General features: G+C 37.7%; 1 long non-coding RNA gene across 3 annotated transcripts in view; it reads right to left on the bottom strand.

The window, feature by feature from the left end:
* LOC137857007 (uncharacterized) overlaps positions 1 to 22470 on the bottom strand; it is a 293392-nt gene that overhangs the window by 101307 nt on the left and 169615 nt on the right. For all 3 annotated transcript variants that reach the window (XR_011096921.1, XR_011096920.1, XR_011096922.1), the window contains 2 exons: positions 17024 to 17111; positions 16235 to 16371 (listed from right to left, as the gene is read on the bottom strand). This is a non-coding gene — a long non-coding RNA (uncharacterized lncRNA). The remainder of the gene's footprint in view (positions 1 to 16234; positions 16372 to 17023; positions 17112 to 22470) is intronic.

Below are 22470 nucleotides of genomic sequence, written 5' to 3'. Positions count from 1 at the left end.
TGCACTAAAGCATATCAGATCACTTATAAATTAAAGTATATTCACTTTTCTTTCTGTCATAGTTATGCTATAACTACATAACTCCAAATAGCAATATAGTTAGTGCATGATAATTATCATGATTGCAATTAGTAGGACCCAAAGAGACACATAGCTCTAATCTTCTCAAATATTTCATGTTTAGTGTCTCTCCAAAAAGTGCCTAAAATGACACTGCACACTTTCATCTAACTCCTAAAACAATATTTTTAGCTCCTTCTGAAATATATATTTTATATTATTTATTTAACATCTCAAACAATTTACTTTCTCATTTGTAGAATATAGTCATAGATTTAAAATAAAGCACACTTCTAGAAATCTTCACATCAATTAAATTTAACAAAAATAATTCCAATTATTACTCACTTCAATCTAATAAAAGTGGCATTCTATTTGATAGAAACAGCAACAAATAATTTCAATGAAGGTCCTAAACTTTTCCCAGAAACTCTACCCTTTTGTGGTCTTTTGCAATCTGCCATTAAAGTAACCCTTTTCAAATAAAATAAGAATGACTTCCAGAGACAACAGACCCATATGGAGATGGCTCAACCCTCCTTTCCCATATTTTAAGAGCAATCCAACTCCAACTGCTCCATTCATTTCATCTGTGCCACAATGCACTGGGGTTATGAAAAGAAAATCACTTCCACGTTTGAAAACTTATCCACTAAAATTATTGACCAAAAGTCTCAGCTACTCCAGTATTTCAAATATTTTACTTCTTTGACTCAGATGTCACTTTATACTACATCAAGAATTCTTTGTTCTCTTTTAGACAGGACAGCTAATTCTAGGATATGAAGTCCTTTAAAGCTGAACAGCCTTTTACAAAAACACCATCTATCATCCGGCCAATAACCTGTATATAAGCCAATATCCTATCTTTCTGAAATTCCCCCCCACCCCAGTTTGTAATTTTATTTCCTTCAAAGACTGCTTGTTCACATAAAAGAGAATTGACTGAGCAATGGATATTCTACCTGTAGAAGGAAACTATTTTCCTTAATCACTCAACAGACCAAATAAAAATTTAGCTTTTCTAGTGACTAATCCAAAGAAGGGGGAGGAGACATAGCTACATGCAAACAAATAAATTCTAGCATGAAAGCAGAGACAGATTAAGAAACAACTATATGCAACTTATTGCAAATAGAAGTGACACTAAAAAAAAAAATAATACATGAGCATATTTATCCCACCAGAAAAAAAAAAAAAAAAATCACAACAATTACCATAAAAACTGACGGGTAAATATATAGAAACATTTCAGGCTGTACTAAGGGAAGCTTAGAGTTTGTCTCTGTAGCTGATGCATTGAAGCAATGAAGCTTCGCAAAATATATTTCCTAGTGTGAGGGAACTAGTTTACAGTTTGGAGAGGCTTCTGTCTCCTGCAGCATATTTGTCATTTTCTTCACTCCTTCTTCATGGCTCACTTCTACTCTATCCATCCTCCAATATGGCTGATGGATCATCACAGTTCTTGTTGCTGTTCCTTATCAACTGTTAGTTAAATGTCACTGGGTCCTCACTGATTTATAGATACGTTAAATTATTGAAGCATTCTTTTACTTGCTTCTTATTAAGTCTGTTTCCTCATATTCCCAGACCCTTATTCACATTTATCTCACTTAGCTGACTCCTGTCTTCTTCTTTTCTCTCTTTGTGTCGAAGACTGAAACAAAGTAGATGCTGAGAATGTCATCTATCTTCATGCGATCTATTATTTAGATTCTTCATTTTAAAGAGAGTGGATGAGTCAGGACATCTTTAATTGGATTAAACTTTCCCTGCTAGGTTGCTTGGTTGTCCATTATAGGTCAAGAGCAACTGTATGCTGACCTCTGTATAATGAGTGAGTCAGTGATTTCAGGTGTTCACAAAAAGATGACGGAGGAATAACTTTTATTATTATGTCATCAATTTGGATTTTAGTCAGCTCAGTATGGTTCAAAAGCATTCTTCTGGGTCAAACCTCTCACAGAATTTGAATTTCTGATCATACCAAGATCAGCTAAATAAAAACCTGCAGCACAAATGGAGCTAATAACGTTTTCAAGATGGGAGCCTCTTGCTAAACAGAAAAGGAAATTAAAGTTGCAAAACACAATGAAGGGTATTCATCCAGCTATGAGTGGTTGAACTGACATTTTTCATGTTGTAGTTACTTTTCAAAAGATAAATATTTTTATTTACAACTGCTGAAAATCTGGAATCTGACCTAACCCATTTGTACTAAATTTTGTTAAAAGTATAAATAGTTCTGCTTGCAACACCATACAACACCACTGAAACCTTCAATGAATGTGAAAGTCCTTTGCATACACAGAAGAACTCTACACAGACCATCAGATATCATTGGTCAGGTACTTGTACATAGACAGATGCTGTGAGACAGGAATGATCCTGTCTAATATAAGTAAAGCATTTTGCAGAAAAAATATTACTGAGCTTTCACATGGGCAGAATCCAGAAACCTGTTCTCAAAACTGTTTTTATGTATGCATCTATTTCTGTGATAATGTTTTTCTGAAAACAGGCTGTTCTCCTGAATTTTCAGCTAAATACTGCCAAAATTATAGCACTGAAATTTAAATAAATTTAATCCATAACCATTACATTAAGTATCTTTGTATCCTATATACACAGCAAAAGTACTCTCTAACTGTTATACTCTGCAGAATAGAAGTAGACTTAACCATACTTTTGATTAAAAATACAAAACCATTTATCAAATTGATTTCTTAATCACAAACAAAAAAAAATGATGAATTTTCTGAGATGGATTAATCTTCACATGATCACCATGAGTAACAACACAGCACTTTCTTGGAAAACAGTTAAACAAAGTACTTATTTTGCAACACTAACATTTTTCTCAGCTCTCCCACTTAGCAGATTCCATTTTCTGACTTAAGATGCCAAAAGTGTTTTTTGGAATATTTTGAAACCTTTTCATTAAAACATTAAGAAGAGATTATGAAAATGAAATCTGAGATCATAGAAAATGGCTATACAAAATTAAAATCTCCCCATCTGTTTCTTTCATTGTTTGATAAATTTACAATGCAAAATAGCTCTGTTGGGTTGAAGCATGTATATATAAAATATACATGTATACGTGTGCATAAATGGATATATGTATGTATTATGGTGTACATATATGTATAAAAAACTAGGACTGATGTCCATTGGTTCACATTACATGAACAGACTCTCAGAATTAGCAGTAATATACATTTTTTTTTAACGGATCTTGATGTTTGATCAACGGTTGCACATAGATTTTTTTTTCCTCAGCTTTCAGTATGAAAACCTATTTATTCATCCATGTTAAATAAGATGTTTAACACTGGATAGGAAAATGCATCTGATCTCAAGGTAGGTAGATGAAATGTAGATACATGATGCTGCAAGTGCATTCCATAACAGATAAACATAGAATAAGAAACAAATTTCATTTACTGAGAATGCACTGACTTCTGTAAGAGAAAAGCTGAACAGTATTTGGTCAATAGTTATAGCTAGATTACTAACAATACAAATGAATGTGATACCAGCAGTGGCAGAAATAAATATTTTTATCTATTTGAAATTAGTCTGATCCTTACCGAAAAAAAATAATACAGAATTTCATATAGATTAACAAAATATCACATCACTTCTTCTAATAAAAGGTATAAACTTCAATTTAACTTGTTCCTCTCACTGAACAGTGCTCTTCCATTAGAAATATCTCTTAGTTACATACCCATCACTTTTAAAAATGCAAGCAAATCTGGTATTTAAACATGTATCTTATGGGGGGAAAAATATATATATATATTTTATTTATTAATTTTTCCTCAAAATATACAAAAAGGATAGACTGGAACAATGAATCTATCAACTATGAAATGAAATGCATTAATGTTTTGGTGTGGGTTCTTTTTTTTGTTTGTTAGTTTGTTTTGTATTAAGAAGGCAGCATTAGCACTTTTGGAGATGCAGCTGCAGGACATTTCTCTCCTAGAATGTCAGTCTACAGTATTTGTTCTGCTTCACAAGATGTTATGATAACACTAGGATGATGTCTGCCCTGTTTGTCTCAGAAAGCAGCGAGGAGTGGAAGCTTTTTAATTACATCAGTCTCTGTAAAAATTAGAACATTTTACAAGGTTTAAAGAAAATACAAGGAGAAAGGCAAGAAATACAGTGAATAGGATTTGTGTGGGATCAGAAGCAGTGGCATGGATAAGGTGCAAAACTAAGACTGTGACCAGTTTTGATTGTCACAGTTCCCATGACAATCTTTCTCCCGTAATACTGCCCAGAGTTCTAATTTTAAAAATTATATTCTTTTTTAGCTAAAATTCTCCCTCCAGTTTCAGTTGGCTGGGACATTTTTCTTTCCTTCTGATGTGACCTGCATGCAGATTTAAAATGAGCAGTGTTAAGTAGCTGTTCCATTTAATTCAAGGCACGTTGCCATTGACAGATCATATTGTATCACACTGAGGGCCACTGAACTGAGAATCAGGGGTGAATAGCTGGAGTGAGTATCTAACCCTAGTGAATCAACAGCAAAACTTCTTTTTGTACCAGTTAGGGTAGGATTTGATAACTTTGACATTGCTATAAACTTTCAGCAAGTCACCGAACATTTCTATTTCCCTTTCTTGTCTTTTCTACTTAATTCCTCTTTTACAAAAACTGCTGCTAATACTATGGTAATAGTATTATATTATACCTTATACATCCAAGTCAGTCCTGATCTCAGTCATCAGGGTACTACTGGGTGGTGCATATTATACTTTACCAATGTATGTGGGCTATTACCAAGCCCACAGAAATGTTTAATGTTATATGTACTTGCAAACCATGACCCAGTGCATATCTTGTTAGAGCAGTAATTCCTCAGGGTTCTCAGTCCTGCTCTGGATCTGCAAAAAGGCAGACATGGTAGCAAGTTCCTACCAGGGGTTGCCTGAAGACCCCAAGAGAAGACCTCATCAGAAACAAAACTATCCAGAAAAAGAATTGATCCATAAGAGGCTTGTACTGCCAGAAGAAATAGGACAGAGCTCCATCTGTTTGGCTGCACCTGCCAAATGGAAAATGTCCTCTTTCTAAAGACTTTGCTTTTTGGCCAGACAGCAAGCAGCATACCAAGAGGCAAACCATGCAGGAAGTAACTGGATGATATAGCAAAATGGACAGCAGGTTGCTGAACACATGAGACTTCAAAGAAAAACAAGAAGACAAAGGCTAGCCCCCACAGTCATTAGACTATGGAAAAGGGCAAGCTACACAAGCAAAAAATGGGCATATTTAGACCCTTATTAAGCTTTTATTACAGGTAGTGGAATCCTATTTCAGGGAACTGTAATCACCATTCAAATAAGCACGTAATCACAGAGGGACATGGCTAACCTGAGTGCTTTCCACTTCTTTAAATAAACTTATATTTTTCCCCAGTAAAAAATAAAAAATAAAAATATCAGGAATGCAAAGCTGAGTTACCTGAGCTGATAACAAATGCCAAAGGGTTGTAAAACAAGACAGGCTTCAAATTATCCATTTCACAAATGATAAGGAGTTCTAAATTTAGTGAACCTCGGGCATTAATGGAAGAGCAAGTCACAATCTCTTAATTCCTGGTATCAGCAGAACAGTTTCACTAACCATCTTGAGTTGAGAATGGGCAGAAAAAAAATAAATATATATATATATATATATATACATATACATATATACACATATATAACCTCGTAGAAAAAGACAGGTGGTGAATGGAGCAGCACTATTTCATCTGATTTGAAGTCTAACAAACAGATTTCCAAATTCTTTTTCCCCTTTCAGGCTTCTATTGCAGTTACTTCTGAAATTGACAGCCTAAAAAGTACATTCTGAATTAGTTTAGATTGCTAATTTTATGCTTTATTTCTTACTCTTTGATTTTTCTCTTCACTTTCTAGCCATAAACCCTTATCCCAGGCTGAAATGTTTTAACTTCTTATAAGGACAATATAAGCATCCCTCAGCCTCACTATTTGAAAGTATCTTGTATTTGCCTGTTCGTATTTTATATTTGTTCCTATTTACCTCACTGCATATCTGTCCGGTATTTTTTTCCCTCAGTGTAAACCTGGCTGGTTATTTGTAAATTAATTTGGTAAAAATACACATCATAAAATATCAAAAGTTATGTTAATAGATATGGTACTAATATAATTAATCAAGGAAATATTTAAGCAAGTAAGATGGCATCACCAAAGATGAGCTCCAAAATCATCACCTACACAATCAGTAAAAAAATAAATAATAATAATAAAGTGAAATTTTCCAAAATACTACTTCAGCTATACTAAATACATGTAGTGAACAGTCTCTGGTGCTGAAAACCTCATTTGATGTATGGAATGTGGTTGAAGGGACATTCTTTCCGTTAGGCTATTATTTGAAGAAAAGCTAGAATAAAAAAAGAACTTTCTTGCTTCCTTGAGTGCAAGTGAGCTCAGAATTAGCCCAAGCATGGTCACAGAATCACAGAATCACAGAATTTCTAGGTTGGAAGAGACCTCAAGATCATCGAGTCCAACCTCTAACCTAACACTAACAGTCCCCACTAAACCATATCCCTAAGCTCTACATCTAAACGTCTTTTGAAGACTTCCAGGGATGGTGACTCCACCACCTCCCTGGGCAGCCCGTTCCAGTGCCTAACAACCCTTTCAGTAAAGAAGTTCTTCCTAACATCTAACCTAAAACTCCCCTGGCGTAACTTTAGCCCATTCCCCCTCGTCCCGTCACCAGGCACATGGGAGAACAGGCCAACCCCCACCTCGCTACAGCCTCCTTTAATGTACTTATACAGAGCAATAAGGTCACCCCTGAGCCTCCTCTTCTCTAGGCTGAACAAGCCCAGCTCCTTCAGCCGCTCCTCATAGGACTTGCTCTCCAGGCCCCTCACCAGCTTCGTCGCCCTTCTCTGGACCCGCTCAAGCACCTCGATGTCCTTCTTGTAGCGAGGGGCCCAAAACTGAACACAGTACTCGAGGTGCGGCCTCACCAGAGCCGAGTACAGGGAGACGATCACCTCCCTAGCCCTGCTGGTCACAGTGTTTCTGATACAAGCCAGGATGCCATTGGCCTTCTTGGCCACCAGAGCACACTGCTGGCTCATATTCAGCCGACTGTCCACCATCACTCCCAGGTCCTTCTCTGCCTGGCAGCTCTCCAACCATTCCTCTCCCAGCCTGTAGTTCTGCTTGGGGTTATTGCGCCCCAGGTGCAGGACCCGGCACTTGGCCTTGTTGAACTTCATACAGTTGACCTCAGCCCATCGGTGCAGCCTATCCAGATCCTCCTGCAGAGCCTTCCTACCCTCGAGCAGATCGACACACGCACCTAGCTTGGTGTCATCTGCAAACTTACTGAGGGTGCACTCAATGCCGTCATCCAGATCATTGATGAAGATGTTAAAGAGGACCGGCCCCAGCACCGAGCCCTGGGGGACGCCACTAGTGACTGGCCTCCAACTGGACTTGGCTCCATTTACCACAACTCTTTGGGCCCGGCTATCCAGCCAGTTTCTAACCCAACGAAGCGTTGGTATTTTGTCTTTCTTAGACACAAACTTCACTGTACAGCTCTGTGAGAAATTAATTACTATGCAAAAAAACATCAGTAATAACTGCCATATATAATATTCCATGTGGCATCTCAGATAATGCTTACGAGTTCATCTCTTGGTCAGAGATGGATCTATTTTTTGAATAGAAATTACAGGTGGAACCTGTAAGCCAAAATTACCCAGAATGCACTGCGTTTTCTTGTATGTAACATCATTCTAGAGAGTTCTCTGCCATGGGGGACTACGTGAAGGTGGAGAGTTCTAGGAGTGATTACAGGAGGGCACAGCCTGATTTATACAGTCCCTTACACAGATCCAAGATAACTCCAAAATATTTGCTATTCTTCACCCGGAGCTGCTCAAAATTTAAAAATGGGATGGTTTGTTTTCCAGCTACCCCAAATATTAAGACTACTTAGTACAATGCCAACTCAGCCATTCACAGGGAAATGAGTTAGATTCCTTAGCAACTCCTACAACATGTGGATCTAAAATTACGGCATTCCAAATGTTCCTGTTGCTTGTATCTGTATTTTCTTTCAGTTAATTCCAGAGATAAAGAAGCAGTTTAAAATTTCATCCCAGATGTAAGTTTTGTATTTTTGGCTCAGCCAGCTCTCCACCTAGAGCTGTGAAAAACTCAAGGATGGCAAGCTCATTCGGAAAAGAACAGCAGTGCAAATTAATCTTTGTTTGGCTTGTGCCTTCCTTGTGTACCAGGAATACATGTTATTTAATTTGTGCATTTGGTCTTCCAAAAATCCTAGACTTCTTTCTCAAAATTTTTGGAAATTTTTAAAATTAATTGGCAACATTTTTCTAGTAAAGATTCAAGAAGGAAAAAGTACCTATTTTCACACTTCTCTGAATGATTAGCAAAAGCCCAGAAGCACGAATCTACTGTAAGTAGATCACAATAATAAATAAATAAAATAAAATAAAATAAAATAAAATAAAATAAAATAAAATAAAATAAAATAAAATAAAATAAACATTGCCAAGCAGTGATAGCAGTGATTAAATCATTCATCTTCCTGTGCTACAAACTAGCTTTTTTGTTCTACTTTTGACATAGATGATATCATCACAAGAAAAACAAAGATCGATATCCCTTTTTCCTACCCCTTTGGTATCTGAATGAGTCATCTCCTTTCCCAAATTCTGCATTCATCTAATATAAGATTCTTGTCCAATTATAGAGCTTTATCTCATGAAAACTTTGGTGCAACTAACATTCTCATAGGGATATGCCAAAATCACCCTCAAATTGTTGCCTATGTCAAGTGTTAACATCATGTTCACTGAAAACTGGTTTCATAGGCGCTTCTTGATTGAAGCATTTTGTTGAAATAGCATTTGTAGCAACTGCCACACAAAGTCTGCTAAAATATATTGATTTTAATATAATAAATCTGAAATCTTCGAAACGGTGAGCTTTATTGTCCCCAGATTTTATCAGTCTGGGATAACTATGTTAGGTCCTGACAATGAATTTCACTATAAAAATTAAGCTGGAATCAGTGCAGTTCTAGATACAAATACAGAAATTGTTCCTTTGTACATCACCGTGCCTAGGTATTAGCAGTCTTAAGAGCCACACATCAATCATGGACAGTTCAGAACTCTAAATAAGAATAGGCCTGACTGAAAGCTGTAGGACATTATGGCTTGGCTACCTATATAAACCTCCCAGCCTGACACTTCATCAGTGTTCTTATTGGCAAACTATGCATTAAGAAACCTCCATAAAAAGTGAAATTTTCAATAGTTCTTAAACTATGGAGAAGAACTTGATGAAAAAAGAAAGCCTTGGAGCAATGCAGCTAACAAAGCATCCCAGTATCCATGGCTGCTGCAGTTAAGTTTGCAGAGTCAAGGCAATACAGGCCTGCAGTAGGAAACAATCTGTGTGTGAAGCAAATTTTAGTTTGCTTGTTGCCTGTCTCTAATTTACCATTTTCATTAAATATAGCTTTTAAAAAACTTCAGAAAGCTATCCTGCTTTTATTAAAACATATTTTACAAGGTGCATGTATGTACTTATGAATACAATACACTTCTGCATTCATCAACACTGAACAACCCGCCAGTCTTTGCACTGAAAAAATAAAAACCAAAACAGGCCTCAGGTAGACTTTTTCCAGATTTAACAGGTAACTATTTTGAAGAATTACATTTATGTGAACATAGGGAACATGCATGTCAAAGAGGGTAGATTAGCATCATTATTTTCAATAATGCATAACTTCACCTTTAGCTTTACCCACTTTTCCCAAGCAGTTTGAATAGTGTTTTTTATTTCACAGATGCACCCCCCACTGCTATTTGTATCCTGATGCCCATTAAGCAGAGATATCTACTTGGAATATTTAATATACAAAATAAAACATACAAATATAATGCTGCATGAAAAACAAACAAACAAACAAACTTAAATGTGCATTGTCACGTTATTTGCTTATTAATTTGATTCCATAAATTTCCCACCAATTATGATAAACAATAATTATACTTTTTAGTATGGAATAGTAGTCAAGGAGTGTTAAAAACTGACTTTTTCACAAGAACTGTTTTATTTTTTGCCTTGAAAACTGTATACAACAAATCTTTAGCAGAGTCTATTTGAAAGTGTGCCAGAGTAAAAACCCTACATGTACATTTAATGTGGAAACATGAAATAGGAGAAAAAAGAAACAGCATTTTCTAACAGCACAGCTCTGGTTTGTCCAGAAAACAAAACCAAAAACAAACAAAGAAACAAAACTAACTATTAAGAAAATTGGGAGAGTTTACCAATGTAATTCTTATATCCAGGTGTTTGGGACAAAACAGTCTTCTCCTAGGTTTCATTGAATTAATCAAACTACCTGGAATGCCTCATCTACTAAGGATTTTCCATTTATACCTGTCTAGAAATGACACATTGTCTGGAAATGACAAGCATCTGAGGAGTTGTGGCATGGAGGATGTGTCATTCTTACAGTATACAATGGTATATTACAATCCACTGTTGTTAATCACCATATCTTTTCTTTTTTGATAGACAATCAAGGAATAATCTATAAATATGCATGACAGGTTTTAAGAACATACTACTGTTATTCCATCTACATGATTTATTTGGGAACATTTTAATATATGCCTGCAAGAATCTTGCAAGCCCTCCACGTTAAAATTCTGCTTACAGAGTGTTAATGGACAGGTATTAAAACATTAAAATAATTAAGTCATTGATACAATTCAGTGGAGTCAAAAGGCTTCCTTAAATTGCCTTATAATTTAGAGCAGGAACTTCATTAATCAGAAACAAAATAATGTAAGATCTATCAAAGAGAATGTTATGGTGGGGGCAGTAATTTATTGTGACAGATCTTTACTCTCTGCTAGATACTATGCCTAAAAAGATGTTATCACTGTACTTGAGCAGCAGCAAAAGTAATAACGCAGGAAAACGTGGCAGCAAGCTATTTGACACAGAAATTCACAGGTCTATTCCCAGATGGTCGGAATCCTTGCACTATGTTCAGGATTCATACATTCAACTTCAAATACAAGTACAAACTTGAAGTTAAACCAGCAGTGCAGGGACTTGTTATTCACAAAAGCTAGCTTTTCATCTGATACCAAAAAAAACTTATATTTTGAGAGCCAAAGGTAATTGCAAAAGGCTGGTCAGGCATTTTGCATATGTGGCCAATATTCACTACATTCCTTTCACTTACTGAAATAATGCCTCATATTTTTCAGGTTTATGAACATTCAAACATACAAAACAAAAAGATCAAGAACATATCAAATCTGAATCAAATATGTTTAGTAACATTTGATTGAGGAGCAACGCATGCAAAAATTAGATGAAGTTTCTACAACTGAAATTTAACCCTTAATTTAATAATTTAACTTAATTACTTAATGTGAAGAATAATTACTATTGGAATTTCATAAATAGGTCTAAAAAGATGGCTGTTTCATTGGTCATAAACCTTAATGAGCACTTTGTAGCAAACTTCAAATCAAATCTAGGAGCTGACACAGATTGTTTTTTTTTTTGCCACAGACCAAGATAGCAGGTAGAATCTAAATCTTTGGAGAGTAATTCCTCTTAAATAAACATAAACTCTGAATTGACATTACATACAATTACTCCCTTATAATATCTCCATTTACATCTTTCTTTCCCTTCCTTCTCAAGAAAAGAGGATATGCAGTAGAGCTTTAGTTATCTATTAAGAGTGTATTCAGTAACTATGACATGTTCCAAAATCATACATTTTCAAAATCATAGAATGGTAATAATATTACCACATCAATCAAGTTGAAAGATAGATTTCTCTGCTTGGGAAATCTGACTTTCCAGCAAAACAAAATTGTAACAGCAGCTACTTTTTTTTTTTTTTTTTTTTTTTTTGAGATGGGCAAGATGTTCATTTCTTATTTTTTTGAACAGTTGTCTTGCCTAGTATGCACATGTGTATTATCAATTATTTGTCTCTACAAGAATGTTTCTTACATTTCACATTGTGAATTTCTTTTTTACTTATCCATGACTACTGCTCTATTATGTTAAATTACTTATGATTCTTGCATATGATGCTTTGTTTCAAAACCTGATCTTGTTCAGGAATAACTGCTTTACTTCACGCTTGAATCTGGCATATATGTCAATGTTTTGCATTGCCTCATTCTTTGCATGGCACTAGAGCCTATACAGCTCATGGACAATACAATTTTGCAATGGGTTGAAGAGCTCGGGCAAATATTCAGTTCTAATGTAGGATCTTTAAATTCCCAATGTTTTGAAGTATAATTAAATCTACAGAAAACAGAGATCACAAGAGAAACTCAGTGTGTATGTATCTTAGTTACTATCTCAAATCTCTCTCAAAAGTGCAAGATGAGTTAACCCAGTATTTTGTTCAGTACAATGTTTATTTATGAGAAAAACAGAAGTAAAATGGCAGGAAAGAAAAGGAAGATGAAAAGGGAAAAGAAGAGGAAGACGGTAAAAGAGATAATAATGTGGTTAAAAATACCTGACTCATGCCCTCATTCTTGACTGTAGTCTAGCAATGCCAGCACTTTAATTTTAAGAATAAATTTAGCAAAAAAGCTCTTTGAAGTTTACACAACACCAAAATAAACTGTAAGCAAACTGAGAAGATGGAATTGAAATACACAGCCAGGGGTTAAAAAAAAACAAAAAACAGTAAACACAATCTGCATCATCTATTGCCTAATAACTTACAGGTGCATACAAGGAAAAGTACAGCAAGTAAATATCCTGTTGCCTTCAGGGGGCAGTGGCGACCTGGTTCAGGAACGGCACGGCGGCCAACCCCAGGCCGCTCGGTCCATCGGCTCACAGACACCAATGTGGTGGATGGCAAATGGCGTTTATTGTCGAGTCACATGGGCTTCTATAGCCGAGGCCCATAGCGTCACTTCCGCTTGCTTACAGCACAGGCCACACGCTACTGTCCATCAAGGGAGGGGCTCCACCTTTCCGTACATCGCGACATCTTCCGGCCGCCAGACCCTAACTACCCACATTTCCCCCCTCCCTATGCACAACCAAATTAGCTAAAATATAACAATCTTAAGACGTAGACATCATAACTTAACTAAAAAACATAAGGCACAATAACCAGGAGAAAACTAAGAGGTAACCGGTAACCCTGAGTAAATACACTCTTAAAGTAGTTGTTGGTGTTCTACCAACATAATGTTAACTTTCTCTAACCAACTTTTAACAAACAACACAAGCATATTTCGTATACAAGGTCCAAAGATAAGATCACACAAACGCATTGCAGCCCCCCACCCACGGAGGCCGCTTCGCTGGTGTCTGGATTCTGCCAGTGTGGAACTCTCAGGCTTAGACAGGACGCTTGCTGACTTATTGTCTTCTCATGTCGCCGGGGTATACAGATTACGGGGGTGCCCGATGATCCGTTCCTGTGAACAGAAACTCAGTTTTCATTAGTTTTGTTCTGAAATTGGGGCGTCGGCTGTTTGGAGCTTCTCTGGCCGCACGAGTTCATGGGCCCTCAGGCCCTGGACTTGCGCCTGGGGGTTGATCACTGTTGGGTCCGTACCCATTAGCCGCTGCAGGCTAGAGCCATACAGTGTGTGATCCGTCCCAGTTACTTGGGCCAGCTGTCTCATACAGTTGTCCCCCCATTCTCGTTTAAAAATGATCATCCCACCCCCGTCAAAGATCAGTCTACAAGTTTGTTTTATATCAAACGGGAGCATGTCGTCTCCCCTGAAAACACCATCTATGAGGGTGGAGACCATTGCAGAATGAAGCCCTTTATCCACAATGGCTTTAACTATCGCTTGCACATCCTTAAGGTTTGTTGGTGAGTGAACCCTCTGCCCCCTGTCTGTCACCCAGACCGGCAACGCTAGCATGGCCGATAAAGCCAAGATGGCGCACGCAATCTTAATTTTCCTCCAATCTGTGAGAGGAATTTCTCTGCCTCGCGGTGCAGCTTTATTTCGGATGGGGATATTTCTGCTATCTGTCCCCACTTCCTCCTCCGGATTTGAATCGGTATCTGATCCGGAGTCAGAGCTTGACTGACTGCTCACCTCCACGTTCCGGTACCCTCCCATCGAGTTCCGGCCCCACCCCCCACCCCTGCGGTCGGGCCGCTCCCTGCCTCGTGGCTCTCCCCGCCGCCTTCTCAGCGAGGCGTTTGTGCCACAGGAGCGTGTTTTCGGATGGCCGTTCCGATCGGCTCTCTGCCCCTCTCTCACGCTTCTACCTCCTCCCCGGTCGTCCCCGCAACCGTTCTCTTTTTCGCATTTCCACTTGTTAGTAAAACCTAACGCTTCATCCCCGTTCCCGCCGGAGGCTTCTTCACCCGACTCTTCGTCTTCTAGTTCAGCACCGTACTGGGGCGCACATGGCCGTGGTCTCTCCCAGATTTCCTCAGGCTCTGGGTCCCCACCGGCACCCCTGGCTTCCTCAGCCGAGCCACCCCACAGCTTCCACAACTTTGATACGACCTTCACAAGGGTTTCCATCTTCCTTGTTGGTCCGGGAGCTTCCTCCCCGCCGGGCTGGTCCCGCCGCTCCGGCCGCCGTTCACCCGAATCAGGAGTTTTCCCGGGTTTCGGCACCACTTGTTGCCTTCAGGGGGCAGCGGCGACCTGGTTCAGGAACGGCACGGCGGCCAACCCCAGGCCGCTCGGTCCATCGGCTCACAGACACCAATGTGGTGGATGGCAAATGGCGTTTATTGTCGAGTCACATGGGCTTCTATAGCCGAGGCCCATAGCGTCACTTCCGCTTGCTTACAGCACAGGCCACACGCTACTGTCCATCAAGGGAGGGGCTCCACCTTTCCGTACATCGCGACATCTTCCGGCCGCCAGACCCTAACTACCCACAATATCCACCTACGTAACTAGTTTATTTGGAAGATATATTTTTTCCCCTTCTAATTTTCAAAAAGATATCACAGAATATTTTTCCCTAAGATGTTTTAGAAAACATTGTTTTTTTCTTCATCTCTGCACAGCATCAGCTACCACACTTCAGGGAAAAAAAACCTCACTGATGGCTAAAACAGTCACTTATTTCATAATGCAGTTAAACACTACATGTACTGAATACAGGAATAAAAGCAAGCCCTAATCCTCCAGAGATTTATTCCTTGTTTTTAAGTATAGGAATATGTGAGTCATCCTAATTAAGTCATTAGGATTATCCATCTTAAGGTAATTTAGACTATACTGTACATTAAAAATTAGAAACCTACATAAGTTTTTCCATGTTTAAGTAATATGTTCTTTTGCACCTATTAAACACGAAATATATATATATCTTAAAAGGATTCAGTATATAGCAAAAGGTGATTTTCTGTGTGTGACTGTCCATCCAGACCTCATACCGCATGCAAATAGATGTAAAAACAAACATACATTTATTTATTTATTCATTAGCTCTTTCACAAGGATGTAAACTAAGAATGAGCAAAAAATGCGACCCATTCTCCACAAGTTCTCTTGTTAGTTTCAGCCTCTGGGTGCATTTTAGAAGGCATTGTAGATCGTCTTTACCCGGGACTGCATTTGTATTTTATTTTTAAACAGCTAGCATGATAGGACTTTATTCACTACAATGAGAACATGGGTAACAAGAGTCCATACAGAAAATGTTTCAAAGTTAAAAATAATTTAATTCCTTTTTGGACAGGCATTTTCATGCCAGGTTCTCAGAATAACTTTGTTATCACCATCACATATTTTGTATAAACTAGGCTGGTATAAGCCACTACACTAAAGAGAAGAAAACTGTCATTGACACAGTTAATAAACTATCCATATTTTAGAAACTCTACATTATATATTAATATTTTATCAGTGCCATCATAAGAACAGTATTCACATATAACCTGAGCCCACTGCCCTTAGTGCTGTAAACCCATCACAACTTGCTGTCAGAACTACATTTAACATCATCTGATTGTCCAAAATGAAGATCTGGACATTTACCTCTCTTTTGTACAACCCTCAGAAGCAGAGAAGATCAGATTGTTCTACAGAAAGTGAACAGTAACTTACAGATTGCAGTGGGACTCCTGATTCAGTAAAATCCTCACCCTGAAGTGACATACAACAAAGAAATGTCATGCCAATGAGGCAGAAACTGATGCAGTCATCTCTTCTGGTGCCATGTGTTGGTTTCCTTCCTGAAGTAGCTATTAACCAGAACAAAAGTTAATGTCTGTTAGTTTTTAGGAATAAGGCATAAGAGGCATAGATAACAGATAGCATGGTCCTATAAATAAAATAGTCTGATTCAAGAGGCAATTAGATAATTCATCTTCACTACTGTGTATACAGTAATAGCCTTGTGGGTTAGCTTGCTCTGTATGGCTCAAAAGCTTCTTTTTCTGCCACTTCATAGGAGGGTAATTTTGACTTTAGAGTTCTCCTGTTTTTTCCTGACTAGGTACACTCCCACTTGTTAATACTGGAGTAGTTACCACACTTTGAGTGAGGAAGATGTTTTTTGGAAAGGATAATTTTTTAATTCTTTGTTACTGATTCTGCTTTAAAAGTAAAACCTGGCTGCCTAATGTGATGCCTCTTCCTGTGTGCCCTGAGTTCACTTGCCTGTGGCACATTCTTGCCATGTAGTGCAGGGTCAGAACTTCTCTGGGCAGTAAACACGTCATTCACAGCAAAGATAAAAAAATCTATTCCAGATTTATACAGAGAAGGACTTAGCTACACAGGTTCACATAGCCCAGGTATCATCTGTCTGAACTGGAGGAACAGAGGCTGAATGGAATTTTTGGCAGGCAAGTTCTTTTGATTAACTGTTTAGAAAAAGCCACAAAATGTTACCTTTCTTGCCCAATGGATGGAGAAGAACCTCAACCAGAATCACAACAGGTGGAGCTCTGGAAGGACTTTCTCATCTCCAGTTTATTCCCTGGAATAATGATTAATATTATGAGTAATAAATTCCATAGTTATCCCACTCTCCTACAGTGTCCACTGTTTTTGATAACTGATTTCATGAGCAACCACATTTGCTCTTTATTTGACGTATGTCCATGAGACCTATGTTTGGGTGCTGCTGAAACTTCTAAAAAGCACTATTACAACCCCTCCATGTACAACCTCCAGCTTCATAGCAGATGGCCCCAAAACAGGGCTGTGAACCAAAGCCACAATAGGAACATTACTGGCTTATGGGTTTTTCAGTGAATCTGTTTACATTTAGCAGCTGTAACACATCTGTGTGCCCCATCATTGACACCAAACAATTTTTGTGCTAAGTAAGAATAAACAGTGGAACAGCCAGGATGCTCCAGGGAAGGGAGGAAAAAGGAAAAAAAAAAAAAAAAAAAGGACTTGTCCTAGATCACAATAGTTTTATTCCTTGTACAGCTACTGACGACACATTAAAAGATAAATAATATTACAATAAACATTTACTGTAATAATATGTAATATAATATATATATTACATATATATAATGTATATTATATTCATATATTTATATGTGTATATATGTATATTATATTTATATATATTTATTACATAATAAAACAATAAACATACAATAAACAATAAACATTTTAGTTTAATAGTTGCTTGTAAATCCAGATAGTTAACAGGTATGGGATAACATAGAATAAAGCATTAAAGTAGTGTAAGGAGACAGAAAATAGATGCCAGCAAATCACCAATAGCGTGGGTAAGATGACAGTCAATATAGAATCAGAGAATGGTTTGGATTGGAAGGGACCTTAAAGATCATCTAGTTCCAACCCCTCTGCCATGGGCAGGGACCAGCTGCCAGCAGAAAGGGACCATCAGGATCAACAAATCAGGTGGGATCCACCAATATGATCCCCCTGGCATGATAGGTCTTTCTGCAGACAAAAACAGAAGCTCAGAATGTGGTGTTTGAATATAGTTGCTGCTTTAATGCAGGAATTCCCCTGTTCTACGAGGGTCAGCAAAGAAGGGGTAAGCCCCCAGAACATGACTCAGTGCATTGCCCATAGGCAGATGTCTAGTTATTGGCCCTGGACAGGCCACCCCAGGCAGTGGTGGCTCTTTCTGCTCCTTATCACTCTGTTCCCATTTCCAGCCCCTGCATCTCCCCACACCAGCCAGCTGCAGGCCGGTGAGAGGGACACCTCACAGTGAAGATACTCTAGCGTTCTGTGCCAAGTGTGAAGAGCTCCTTGACCCTGAGTCAGAAGAATGTTTTCCAGCCCCTGGAGGACTTTCGTAGCTTTTCTTCCAGCCCTCTTTTGTGCTCCTACAGGTTTCATCAGAGACTGACAGCAGAGCAGCTGCAGTGTTCCTGTAATAGCTTTTCCAATGCCACGTGAAGGATCCAGGCCAATACTGACTTCTTGCTACTCCTCTTTCATACACCCAACATCACACTGAGGCACAGAATGACTCTCAAGCCACTCTGAATGATGTTTTGTGAGACATGATCTCCTGTCCTGAGGAGCATGTGTTCCTGGCTCTCAGGTGCGGTACTGTGGATGCCTCTTCAAGCACAGCAGCTGGACTGTGACTATTTAAACTAATGATCCTGATAGTTTTGCAGCAGTAATCTGTCCTGCTCAGTCCTTGTGCCATCTGTAACTACCACCATCAATTTTATGGTTGTCATCCATATCTTTACTAAAATGATTGCCTTGCTCTCTGCTTCCATTTTATTGTCCCAGCAGGAACCGCATTGACCTTCATCTCAAGGTGCTGGAGTTGGTAAGGAGACTTGTCACAAAGCCAGAGACAGCTAACATGGCCTGTTAACCCTTGGTTACATCACTAGTTTAGAGCATTTACTGATCTCTTTGATAGGACTGTTTCCACATTGACCTGTACTTTGCTTATCTGCATGGTGCTGCCATGGCACCAACTTAAAACTGCATGAACCTGGCCTGGACCCATGTGGATACTTTGACCAGCCCCAGTCTCTCATGGCAAAGACCAGAAGTTTTTCTAGCAAGATTTTCTATGCCAAAAGCCATTAATTACAGTGTTTAGCCAACACTTAGCTGTAGAAAATCAAATTATTCTTCCCATCATTTGATATGGGTTTGTGGCTTTCCTTTCTCAAACGCTCACAATGATTTCATAATCCCTCAGTCACTTGGGATTTTCCAAGTTTTCAAGACATTCCAGATCTTACCACTCACAACTCAGCCAGCTTTCCAACTAATTCCCTTGGGAGCCCCAGGCTGAAGCTTCTCGGCATGCTGATTCAAAAATATTCAGTATTATCAGACATCCTGCTTGCACTCTCCTCAGTGCAAAGTGACAGTTTCTCCAAGGACACAGCCAGGCTGGAGCAATACATGGATGAACACTGCCAGATTTGCAAAGAAAAGCTTCTCAGAAAGGTGCATACAACCTTTGACTATGTTCCAGTTTGTTGATTCAGTATTCTTTAGATTAATGTAAAATAATGATTAAACTCTTATATTATGAAGGGAATATTCTATTGTGAAGAGAACAGAAAGACACTGACACAAATGCCATGCTCCTTCACTCAAAACAGGAAGGGGCTCCTTGTATAAGAACTCATAGCTTGAAAAGACCAAATTTGTGAGATGAGCTCAAGTATAAAGATTAAATATTACAACCAGATACTAGAAGGCTACTGCACCTCAGTTTACCTTGGTACAAGCATTATTACAAGGAGAGCTTTCTTTAGCCCATATTTCCTGCTCTTTTATTGTTACCTGCTGGTTAGAACAGCTCATCATACTACTCTGTTACTATGCTACTTGTTACCATTTTCCCTGGCTAAACTCAAAGTCTCAATGTTCTTTTTAAAGTAGAAGTAATCCCTTCACATGAAGAGCTTCTGAAAAATCCTAATGCCTCAGGGAATTTTATGCTATTAGATTCACAGACACTAGTTGTTTTTTTTTGTTTTGTTTTGAGAAACAGAATGAAGTTTGAAATTGTTTCATCATCTTCAAAATGGAGCATGAAATTAATTTCTGACATCAAGCATTTCCTGTACTAACTCTAAGATACAAAGAATAAGGTAGAAGCAAGAAAAGAAAAAAAAATAAAGATAAAACATTAATGATGGAAAGAGGATGGAAACAATAATTTGGAAAACTTAAATTTTCAAGATAAACTTGGAAAAGACATCTAATACCCTCATAGAATTAAAATTAAATCATTGCCTTTTTATGATATTTTCCTCTTTTTTATTCTCCTGGACATTATTAAGGGAGGCAGGTTTTCTTGTCAGCCTGGGCAAAATCATCCCTTACTAACTATATACTGGTTCCAGCTCTACCACTACTCTGCCTTTCAGTTCTATCACCCAAAATTTTTGGCCCGAAATTCCTTTAATGGCCTGAAAGCCATTAGGAACAAAATTAATCTGTATCACTCAACTCTGCAAACAGATAGAGCCATAACTGTCACATCTCCAAATTAAGACAATACAAGATAAAGGGAAGCAGCATGACTTGTTTTGAAACAAGTATGTATGTATTTAGAGCAAAGAAAGGGAAGAAAGATGTGACTGAATACTGCTGGTAGTGTATACAGAAAAGGAAGGAGTCAACAAAGAGACAAGGTCAGGGCTTATGGATTGGCAAACATCATTTCCACCTTCTTTGAAAAGCAAACTTTTCAGAATAAAAAAGGACTAGAAATAACAATTACATTATGCACAAATATTTCAGATAGTCTAAGGACAAGTCTGGCTCTTAAGCATTGAAAAATTTCCCCTCAAGCCACAGAAAAGAGTGCCATGTACACCTCTCTTCCAGTTCCATTTCTTTCCATTAATGTAGGAGAGACAGCGTTTAACAAAAACAATAACCTTATACTGATGACTGTTAAGGAAATAGTTGTAAGGCTTTCCAGTGGCAGTGTGACAAGCACTGTCTTTAAACATTTAGGTTTTCTATATTTTTAGAATATCTTCAATTTGTTTATTTATTTGTTCATTTATTTGTTAATGACCTAGAAATATAACATATATATATATATTATATAATGCTGTACATGTAGTACCTAACACTGCACTACAGTACTTTTATTTTTTTAAGCCTTTCTTTGAATTCCTTATTTTAATCTTGTGTCTAGAGACCAAGAAAGCTGACGTGCCTTTCTTGGTAGTAATGTACCAAGAAACTGCCTGGATCTAAAGAAATGAAAAGCATTGTTTACAATCTAATTTAAGTACGTGTGACAGAACATGCATATTTTAAGGCAATAAAAAATTAGTAACAGAGATAATCAGCTGCTTTTGCCATGACAATAGCTTCCTTATTTACAGTTTTAATAATGAACCATGAAAGAACGATACTTCTATTTCTACAACACCAAATAAAATTCCCTGAAGAGCTAATCCTATAAAACAATAATTACTTGTTCAAGTTAGAACTTTAGATTCTCAATACTTCTAAAGAAAGTCAATCACTTGGAAGTTAAGCATGGTCATAAGAGACTGAACAGGGAATGAACTACAGCAGCTCCCTTACTTGTTAATATATGTGCAGAATTGTGTCTCAGATTATGATGCATCTGTTTTCCAATAACATCCTGTTTTCACAGTAGAGCTTTGTTGAAAAAGAAATTCATTATATGGCAGATTTTTATATTTTCACAATTTGATTTTGTCCCCATAAGCTTAAACCACTTGTCAGCATAACTGACAGGGAAGTTGTAGGAGGAATTGTTAACAAAACCTGGCTAGTTTTCTCTTGTATTTGGAGTGAATTAGGAGGCTATATCCAGTTCATATGATGTTGTGGACAGTAGAAAACAATTTCTATTTTTAATAGGTCTTGATAGGAATAATTTCAACCATCAAAATACGAATTTTTGCAGTAAGCATGCAAAATTGTTTTTGGATAATTTCTCAACAGATGCATTGGTTGTAAATGAAGAGCTTACTATACCACTAATTTCATTTTAAGAAATTCTGGAAAACTGAGGCAGTTCCAAAGAACTGAAGGAGTGCCATCTTTAAAATGTGTAGGAATGTTAATAAGCAATGAATACCAGTTGGTGTCTCACAGAAATATGTCCAATAAGACTGTGGTGGCTTCTGTTAAGGATTACTGAACAAAGAATTACAAAATGAGTATTACTGGTTTGATTGTTAATATCCAATTTGTTGACATGTAGATTTCTACAAGCCACTTGATTTAATACAAGATAAATCTTTATTTAAAAATAAATGTTATAGATTTAACAGAACATCTATTAAAATGGATTGCATACTAACTCACTGACAGATTTTAAGAACCTATTAATGGGAAGCTATTGATGAATGAAAACA

The sequence above is a fragment of the Anas acuta genome, chromosome 5 (assembly GCF_963932015.1).
Source record: "Anas acuta chromosome 5, bAnaAcu1.1, whole genome shotgun sequence".
NCBI lineage: Eukaryota > Metazoa > Chordata > Aves > Anseriformes > Anatidae > Anas > Anas acuta.
Note: the sequence above shows the minus strand (reverse complement) of the source record. Positions and strands in the feature narration are given on the sequence as shown.